We start from the raw sequence: 9992 nt of genomic DNA, 5'->3' as shown, positions 1-9992 counted from the left end.
GGCTCTGCTATCCCCAATTTCTCTCTGTTCTCTTGCTGGAAGCAGCTACTCTGATGAATAAACATCTCCCCATGCCTCAAAGTGAGCCTCACTTTCCTGCTTCTCTGACACGTCCACAACAAAGCTGGTGTGTGCTGAAGTTAACATCCCAGGAATATTTTGGAAGCTGCACCTGATGAGCCTTCCAACAGGAGTCAGAAAGCATTTCTCACAGCCCAGATCACTAGTGAAACAAGGTAGTGTTTGGCATTCTAATGTGAGGCAATACCAAGGTTTCAATTCAACCCATAGTCCCCATTTCATTACATGAAGGAAAACTCATTCTATTGTCAGCATATATCAGAAATATGTACAATTGGAGAGGGCTGAAAGTCTTCAATTTTTCTTGCCTCCAGTATCACTTTGGAAAATAATACAAAGTTTTGGATCTGGATGTAGAAGAAAGCATTTAACATTCATGCTCTGTCATAATAAACTTTCAACATTGACGCTTATTTGGTACTTACTATAATCTTTATTTTAGGTAGTTTTTGATTTTAAGTGGCAGGAGGTGCTCAGTTTTCTTTAAAGCTGTAATCAGAAATAGAGAAAATGCTGTCAGGTATTCCTGTCCCCTGATTAAAACACTTCCCTTCTTGGAAGACCCTACTAGAAGCCTTGAATTCCACATGCTAAAAAGGGCAGCAGCAAGGACGCTGCCACGTTCATGGCCTCAGTTGTAACCGACTAGTTCTCCTGATGGGTACAAAGCACAATCTCTTCAGCGTGACAGCTCACGCAGAAGAGTCCACATATACATAACTGGAGAGGACCATTTCCAAGACCCCAATTTTTTTCTTTGGAGTCATGGAGATACTTGTCTCCAACTTCGCTTATTTCAGGATCACAGCCCCAAACTTCTATTACTGTTGATTAACTCAGAGTCACTTAGCAACTCCAGTGAACACCTTGCTGAAAATCCTCTTCCCCATCAGCTCAGGTGCTGCTTGTACTTTGCTTCAGAAATCATGAATAAAGACATTTCTTTTAAGCTGCCAGAAACAAGCCTGTGGCTTTGGTAAATTGCTTTCTAGTCTACCACAACTCTGACTTTGCTGCTTATTTTAAGTTCTGTCAATCTGAAACATACTTCTCTGTTAAAAAAAAAAAGAAAGAAAGGGAGAAAAGAGCAAGAATCAGAGAGGACTGAGAAGACAAGCCCTACATAACGAACAGTTGGAAATTAATAGAAATGAGGAGGGTACTTACACTCCAGCTGGCTTCCCAGGGCAGAAGGCAACGGCTGATAAAGACCTGCAGGGCTCTATTAAAAGGGAGAGGGCTCCAGAGGAGATAGTGCTGGCGGGAGGCACCTAACAGTCTTATACCCAGAGCCCTGCTCTGCGGATCCATGGGCTCGGCTCTCTCCTCCCACTTCAGGCACCAGTGCCAAAGCAATGCTGAGGAACTGGTCCCCTGGATTCGGCGCCTGATGTCTCTCCCTTTCTCTGTTCTTGATATTGTGCCAACTGCTTTACCATTGTCTCCACGGCATTCGAGGTCCTTGCCCAGTGATAATCCTGCTCAAAAGCATCTTTTTCTTCCTCACCCTGTTTCTTCTAGCCCCTCCCCTTACCCTGAAATATTTTTGGAAAGATTTGTCACTGAAAAGAGTCAATGCTGTTACTTAAGCTAAAAACCACGGGACAGGTTGCTGCAGAATGGACTCAGGAGCTATGCAGCTGCTCCTGGGGTGGAATTTTCTTTTAGACTTGACGTAATTTCTGCACAGGTGCAAAAATCTGGCCAGGGCCTGGGGGGTGTAGTGAGAGGGTGGGGAGGATGAGGTGCGTGTGAGCTGTTTTCTGTAAACCAACTGCCTTTTTGCCCAGTGAGAAGAAAACAAAGATACAAATGTTTCCCTGGAACATCCCTCTTTCTAGGTGAGAATCCCAGGACAAATTGTACCGCCTTTAAAAGTCAGGAGGCAAACATTCCATAGCAGGGGAAACTAAAACTGAATTTTAAAATCCCTTCCTTCCCTATCCTTTTAAATTTCAATTTTGTGGCTTGTTCTGTTATGGCAGAAATCTAACTCAGGTGTACGTCTATGAGCACGCACACACAAAACCCAGAAAACAAAAAACAAAGAAAACCATGCAGAAGCCATGGGTCTTCCCTTCACGTACGCTTCCCGCCCGCCTGGATGTGCAGATAGTCCTTATCGGCCTTCAGCACAGCGGCCGGGGGACTCTCTGGCTCCAACCCCTGGACACCTGCCAGACCACAGGGTTCTTTGTCTGCTTGGGATCCCCTCCTTCCGGTGCCTCCCACGGGGACTGTGGCGGGTGGGCGTGTCTGGGGCCAGATAGAAAGCTCATAGGTTCAGGTCCATGATTAGAGTTTTGAGATTCAGACAAATTTCCCTCCAACATTTTTTTCCTAGTAAAATAAGGAGAAAATAACCCCCAGGGTTATTCTGAAGGAGAGAAGTCACAAGAGGACAGTGTGAGGAGCCTGCTTTGGGAATAAAAAGAATCATGTCAGGCTTCCACAACTTTCTTATGCAAATGGGCCATAATCCCTGATAGTAATAATACTGATAATCTAATGCTGAGAACTGCCACAAATGGCTAAGCATTCACCTTGTCTGCTGGCGCTGTGCTAAGCGCTTTCCACACACCAGTCATTCCAATCATTGAAAAAATCCATTGTTCCTACTTTGCAGATGAGGAAACTGAGGCTCGGAGAGTTTAAATAATTTGTCCGATGTCTAACACTGAAATTTGTACTTTTAACCACTCTAATGCTGTCCAATATTTTCAACTTCTGCCCATGTTTGCTTTCATTAATTCATTAATTAACCCAGTTAACTCAGCCATCAACATGTATTTACAGTCTTCATCTCGAAGGGGCTCCACACGGCACTCACGCGCCCTTCTGCCTCAGTGGCCCTGGTTAGGGGCTAAGGGTAGGTAGTGAGTCTCAGTCCTTCTTGGCAGAACCACCTCCTCTCCCCCCATCCCTATAAAGCCACACCTTAAGTGCTGGTCACAAAATACAGCCTTGTCATATGGTATAACAAGGTAGTACAAGGCGTGTGGGATTCCAAGTCAAGTAAACCCGAGTTTGAATCCTGGCTTAGTCCCTTACTAGCTGTGTGACATTATGTATGTTATTCACCCTCTCTGAATCTCAGATTCCTCACTGTAAAGTGAGGTAAGTTTACTTCTTTTATAAGGGTGCGACCACGGGTGACATATGTAAAGCACCATGCCCTACATGTGGAGGTGTCTCCATTCTGATGTCAGCCCCTCTCAATCAGCATTGCATTGCCCTCAAGTATTCCAGAATGGGATCCTTCTCCCAGCTTGGACCAGAGGGAAAGCTTCTTCTTGGCTTTGGCATTAGAAGGGGTGCAGTTATAAGCACAGAGGCAACCATTTGGCAAGAACCCTGGATCAGGCAGGTGGCTGGTGCAGGGCTTGCCAAATTCTCATAGTGCAAGATCCCAAGACACTAGGGTCTGCTGCCACCTGGTTGCTGTGGCTTCGGAGAGAACCCCTGGGCTGGAGATCAGAGAGACAATGGGGCTCCCAATACTGACAGCATCCATTCGTTCTTGGTATTTTTAAACGGCCCCAATTGTACAAGTCAATGACTTTTTCTCAGTTCTTTCTCCAGTACCTCTTGGTATCATTTACAAAGCATTATTTGCTGCATGTTCATGCCCTAATGTGGTTTTCCTTGCCACGCCTTTCCTTAGTCTCTCCCACCACTTCTCTTTGTGTGGCCCTCTCTCTGTCCCTGTTCTCAGGGACTTCACCTTCCATCTCTCCATCAGGCTACAATCACAGGTAAACACACACACAGTTTCCCTCCTCTTCCACTTTCTCCATGGAGTTTCTGCCCCTAGACTGTTCTTTCTCCTCTCTCCCTATCCACACTCTGTCCAAATCTATTTGGATTTCCCAGTGGACTTCTGTGAACTTAAAGCAATTAATGTCTATATTCCTCACTGGGCACATAATCATGCCCCCTGGCCTTGCAACAGTTCTGGTATTGTCTTTTATTTATTTAAATTTTATGCTGCTCAGTCTCATCTGGGCTGTAAGGTTAAGGTTAGGATGATAAGGTGCGACTGTAATAGTTTTCTTTATGTTTAATGAAACTCTTTTTTTCCAGAAAGATTTTGAGGTAGTTCATCAAGTACGTAGGAGAGGAGATAGGACTAGATGAAGAAAGGGGAAGAAGAGAGAACAAAACTATAGATAATGACACAATTTTAAAACTGTTTCTGTGATGTCTTGCATTTGTAGGACTTTGTAAATATGTGTTTTTTGACTCAGAAAGTATTATGACACTATTTAATTTTGATTGCTGCTTGATAGTGATCTATGTATTGGCAGTTTAACTTTACAAGTAATTTGTACTACAAGTGTGTGTGCTCGGCAGTGGCCACCCTCAGGAACTCTGCAAGAGGAGAATGCCACGGAGGGCTCTTCTGCATCCTGAGTGGGGCTTTCTAAACGGAAGAGAGCATTAGAGAAAAAACATGTTCTTCTCTATCCTCCCTCCCCCAACCGAGAGTGAAACAAAGACCCTCAGTCTGGAACAGAACGTCCCTCTGCAGTGTGTTCTGAGCTCACAGATGTTTTGGTTTGGTAAACAGTCAGACGAAAAAGGTACCAGATGGAAGCCAAAACTCCCACTGACCCAGAACGCCACTTGGGGGGTACCCTCAGTGGTAGGAATTCCTAGATGCGGAGCCAAAGGACAAGCAGCTGTGTAGTGTGAATGTCCTGCTCAGACCTCTGCTGCCTGCCCTTGACAGGGGAGCTTGGGGATGGGTGACAGCAGGAGGCACTGAGGCACTTATGTTTTAGCTCTTAAATGCAGTCCTGCAATTATTCAGCTCCATTTATGGAGTGAAGGGGCCTCAATAGCTGGAAGCACCCAAAGAGAGGTAGTTTCTCCTGCACAAAATAGAAGGATAAGGGAATCTCCATTACTGCCTACAACTTTCATCAGATGCCCACATATATCAACTTTCCACCTTTTAACTTAAACTCAGGCCAGTGCAAGGACGATGTAGGTCTTTGGTATCATTGGCCAGTGCCTCAGAGTGTGAAGGCTGCACATTGCACAAAGGCACCATGTCTAAAGGGCCACCATTAACATCCTAGACATTTATGTATTTATCGTAACAAAATTTCTGCAGATGGCTCTAAAACATCTTGAGAAAAGGGGTGCTGGGATATCTTTGCACAAAGGGGCCATACTGGCTAGCAATGTCCTGCTGGTGCTTCTGTTTCTTTAGCATTAAAAAAAAATTTATTTCCCAATGAGCAATAACAGAAAAAGAGGTAGGAGGAGAATCTTTCCAATCTCTTTAGACTAGGTTGAGGAAGGGAATAAAGTATAGGGAAAAACAAGGGGTGGGGACTGGCATGGGCACATTTCCCTCGGCCCTCTCCTGTAGGTAATCCACAACTTACTGGATTGTTTTCTCAGTGTGAGAGATACGGTGATATTGGCCCCAAGCTTTGGAAATTGAACTTTATCTTATAATTGGGCCATGAAGGGAAGGCGGGATGGCCTGGCATCACCATTGCGAATGTGGCTCTCTGCACCTGGGACCTGGGTTTCTCACCCGGGAGCCTGGCTGGATGGGGTGAATGTGTCCAGGTGAGGCTGCTCTCTGGAGCTGGAGAGGTGGCAGCTGGCTCAGGCTCCTCACAGTTGTCCCAAGTGGAGACTTAATATCTGCTGGCTGCACAGTTTTGTCAGCTCAGCCTAATTTAAAGGACCCTTCGTGGTTATAAGAAATGCTCCCTATTACTATTCCCCTGCCTTACACCAGTTGGCAGCCAACAGCTAGAGAGGGATCCAAAGTCTCCTAGCCCTCACTCCTCCTCCTTCCTTACTGTTGGCATCTGGTTGTGTGGTGGTGAACTCCCGCAGTTTTTGTCTGTCTGGAAAATGCACTATTTATCCCTCATTTCTGAAGAATAGCCTTGCTAGGAACAGTAGTCTTGGCTGGCAGTTTTTTTTCTACTAGTTTTTTCAATATATCATCCCATTTTCTTCTGGTCTGCAGAATTTCTGTTGAGAAGTCTGCTGTTAGTCTGATAGGGGCTCCCTTTTAGGTGACTATATGCTTTTCTCTTGCTGTTTTTAGGATTTTCTCTTTGTCTTTGAGCTTTATCAGTCTAACTATAATGTGTCTTGGAGAGGATCTTTTTGGATTGAATCTGTTGGGGGATCCTTGAGCCTCCTGGATCTGAAGGCCTATGTCTCTCCCTATACCTGGGGAGTTTCCATTATTATTTTGTTGAATAGATTTTCAATGCCTTTTTCTTTCTCCTCCCCTTCTGGAACACCTATGACTTGAATGTCTGTGCACTTAAGATTGTCTGCTACCTCTCTTAGATTTTCTTCTTTTTAAAAAAATTCTTTTTTGATTTTATTGATGTGGTGTATCACATTTATTGATTTGCATCCCTGGGATGAATCCTATTTGGTCATGATGTATAATTTTATGTATGTGTTGTATTCTATTAGCTAGTATTTTTTTTGAGGATTTTCGCATCTATATTCATCAAGGATATTGGCCTGCAATTTTCTTTTTTGTTGTATCTTTGTCTGGTTTTGGTGTCAGGGTGATGTTTGCCTCATACAATGAGTTTGGGTGAATGGCCTCTGTTTCAATGTTGTGAATAGTTTGTAGAGAATTGGTATTAATTCTTCATTAAGGGTTTGGTAGAATTCTGCAGTGAAGCCATTCGGTCTTGGGATTTTCTTTGTTGGGAGACTGCTGATAACAGCTTCAATCTCTTTGACTGTTATTGGTCTGTTCAGATTTTCTGTGTCTTCTTGGCTCAGTCTTGGTAGTTTGTGTGTGTCCAGAAATTTATCCATTTCCTCCAGATTTTCAAATTTGTTGGCATATAGTTGTTTATAACAGTCTCTAATGATTCCTTTTATTTCTGAGTTATCAGTTGTAGTATCACCTTTTTCATTTCTAATTTTTGTTATTTGTATCTTCTCTCTTCTTTTTTTTAGTTAGCCTTGCTAATGGTTTGTCAATTTTGTTTATCTTTTCAAAAAAACAACCTTTTGTTTCATCGATCTCTATAGATGCTGAAAAAGCATTTGGCAGAATTAAACATTTGTTCATGATAAGGACTCTATAAATTGGGAATAGAAGGAAAGTATCTCAACACAATTAAAGCCATATATGACAAACCCACTGCCCATATTATCCTGAATGGTGAAAAGTTGAAAGCTTTCCCTTAAGAACAGGAATTAGATTGACAAGGATTCCTATACTTACCACTCTTATTCAACATAGTGTTGGAAGTACTAGCCAGAGCAATCAGAGAAGAGAAGGAAACAAAGGGCATCCAGTCTGGAAAAGATGAAGTCAAATTGTCCCTGTTTGCAGATGGCATGATCCTATATATTGAACAGCCTAAAGCCTCTACAAAAAAACTCTTAGAGTTGATAAAGGATTTCAGCAAAGTAGCAGGATACAAAATCAACACACGAAAATCAGTAGCATTTCTATACTACAACAATGAACTAGCAGAAAAAGAAATCAAGAAAGCTAGCCCATTTACAATAGTCACCAAAAAAATAAAATACCTAGGAACAAAGTTAACCAAGGATGTGAAAAATCTCTATGATGAGAACTACAAGCCACTGTTGAGAGAAATTAAAGAGGACACAAGAAGATGGAAAGATATCCTATGCTCTTTGTTTGGAAGAATTAACATTATGAAAATCTCCATTCTACCCAAAGTGATCTGCAGATTCAATGCAATCCCCATAAAAATTCCAAAGACATTTTTCTCAGAAATGGAAAAAACAATCCTAACATTCATATGGAATAACAAAAGACCATGAATAGCCAAAGCAATCCTGAGTGAAAAAATAAAGCTGGAGGCATAACAATACCTGACTTTAAACTATACTACAAAGCTATAGTAACCAAAACAGCACGGTACTGGCATAAAAATAGACACACAGACCAATGGAACAGAATAGAGAATCCAAAAAGCAACCCATACACCTACAGTCATCTGATCTTCAACAGAGGCACTAAGTCTAGACACTGGGAAAGAGACTGCCTCTTCAGCAAATGATGCTAGGAAAACTGGATATTCATATGTAGGAGAATGAAACTAGACTCATACCTCTCACCATATATCAAAGTCAACTCAAAATGTATTAAAGAATTAAATATACATCCTGAAACAATTAAACTCCTTAAAGAAAACATACAGAAACACTCCAGGAGGTAGGATTGGGTACAGACTACATAAATATGACCCTAAAAGCATAGGTGACCAAAGGAAAAATAAACAAATGAGACTAGATCAAACTAAAAAACTTCTGCACAGCAAAAGAAGCAGTTATCATAGTGAAAAGACAACAACCAAAGTGGGAGAAAATATTTGCAAAATATACATCTGACAAAGAATTAATATTCAGAATATACAAGGAACTCAAGACAACTTAGTAAAAAAACAAGTAACACAATTAAAAAATGGGCAAAGGAGCTAAATAGGCATTTCTCAAAGGAAAATATATGAATGGCTAAAAGACACATGAAAAAATGCTCAACATCACTCAGCATTCAGGAAATGCAAATCAGAACCACAGTGAGACACCATCTCACCCCAGCTAGGATGGCTAATATCCTAAAGACTGAGAATGATAAATGCTGGTGAGGTCACAGAGAAAAAGGAACCCTCCTACACTGTTGGTGGGACTGCAAAATGGTGCAATCTTTATGGAAAAAGTTATGGAGGTTCCTCAAACAATTACAGATAGATCTACCATATGATCCAGCTATTTCACTGCTGGGTATATACCCAGAGGAATGGAAATCATCACGACATAGGGATATCTGTATTCCTATATTTATTACAACACTATTTACAATAGCCAAGAGTCGGAACCAGCCCAAATGTCCATCCAGATGAGTGGATAAGTAAACTGTGGTATATTTACACAATGGAATACCACTCTGCTATATATAAAAAAATGAAGTACTACCATTCACAACAACATGGATGTACTTACAGAAAATTACATTAAGTGAAATAAGCCAGGCACAGAAAGGAAAATACCACATGTTCTCACTTATCTGTGGGAGCTAAAAATAAAAAAATAAGTAAATATACAAACAAATAAATAGGGGGCAGGGGAAGAAGACACAACAATCACAATTCCTTGAACTTGTTAAGACAACTGAACAGATATGATGTTAATGGGGGAGGGGAGAGGGAGAAGGAGGAAAGGAGGAATTGGTAAAGGGACATCAAAATCAACTACCTTGTATATTGATAAAGTAAAATATAAAAAATTCTTTTTTCCTTTTCTGGTCTGCCTGAGTTATTTTGAATACACTATCTTCAGGATCAGAAATGCTTTCTTCTGCTTGCTCTAGCCTGCTGCTTAAGGTTTCAGTTGTGTTTTATATTTTGTTGAATGAATTTTTCAGTTCCACGAGTTTCGCTACATTCTTTTTTAAGATATTAAACTTTTTGTAGATTTCCTCCTTCATATCCTGGATTTTTTTTCTTATTTCATTATGTTGTCTATCTGAGTCTTCTTGTATCTCAGTGCATTTCCTTAAGATTGTTGCTTGGAATTCCTTTTCAGTCATTTCAAGGGTTTCCTGCTCTAAAAGCCTGGTATTTGAGAATTACTGTATTCTTTTGGTGGTGTCATATTTTCTTGGATTTTCGTATTTCTAGTATCTCTGCATTGATGTCTAGTCATCTGGTAGAGCAGTGGCTTCTTCTATTACTGTGGAGTGAGCTATGAGGACAGAGACATCCTCTTCTTTTTCTAGTTTCCACTGGTGACTCTAGTTTCCACTGGTGACTCTCCTTTCCACTGGTGAGCATCTAGTGGGCTGCCTCCCCAGTGGGTGTGGCTACTGCTGTGGCATCAAGCTACTTTTGCAGCAGTCATGGCTATGGTGGGCCATCTGCATGGAA

The sequence above is a fragment of the Cynocephalus volans genome, chromosome 13 (assembly GCF_027409185.1).
Source record: "Cynocephalus volans isolate mCynVol1 chromosome 13, mCynVol1.pri, whole genome shotgun sequence".
Classification (NCBI taxonomy): domain Eukaryota; kingdom Metazoa; phylum Chordata; class Mammalia; order Dermoptera; family Cynocephalidae; genus Cynocephalus; species Cynocephalus volans.
The sequence above is the reverse complement of the archived record's forward strand: the minus strand, read 5'-3'. Positions refer to the sequence as shown.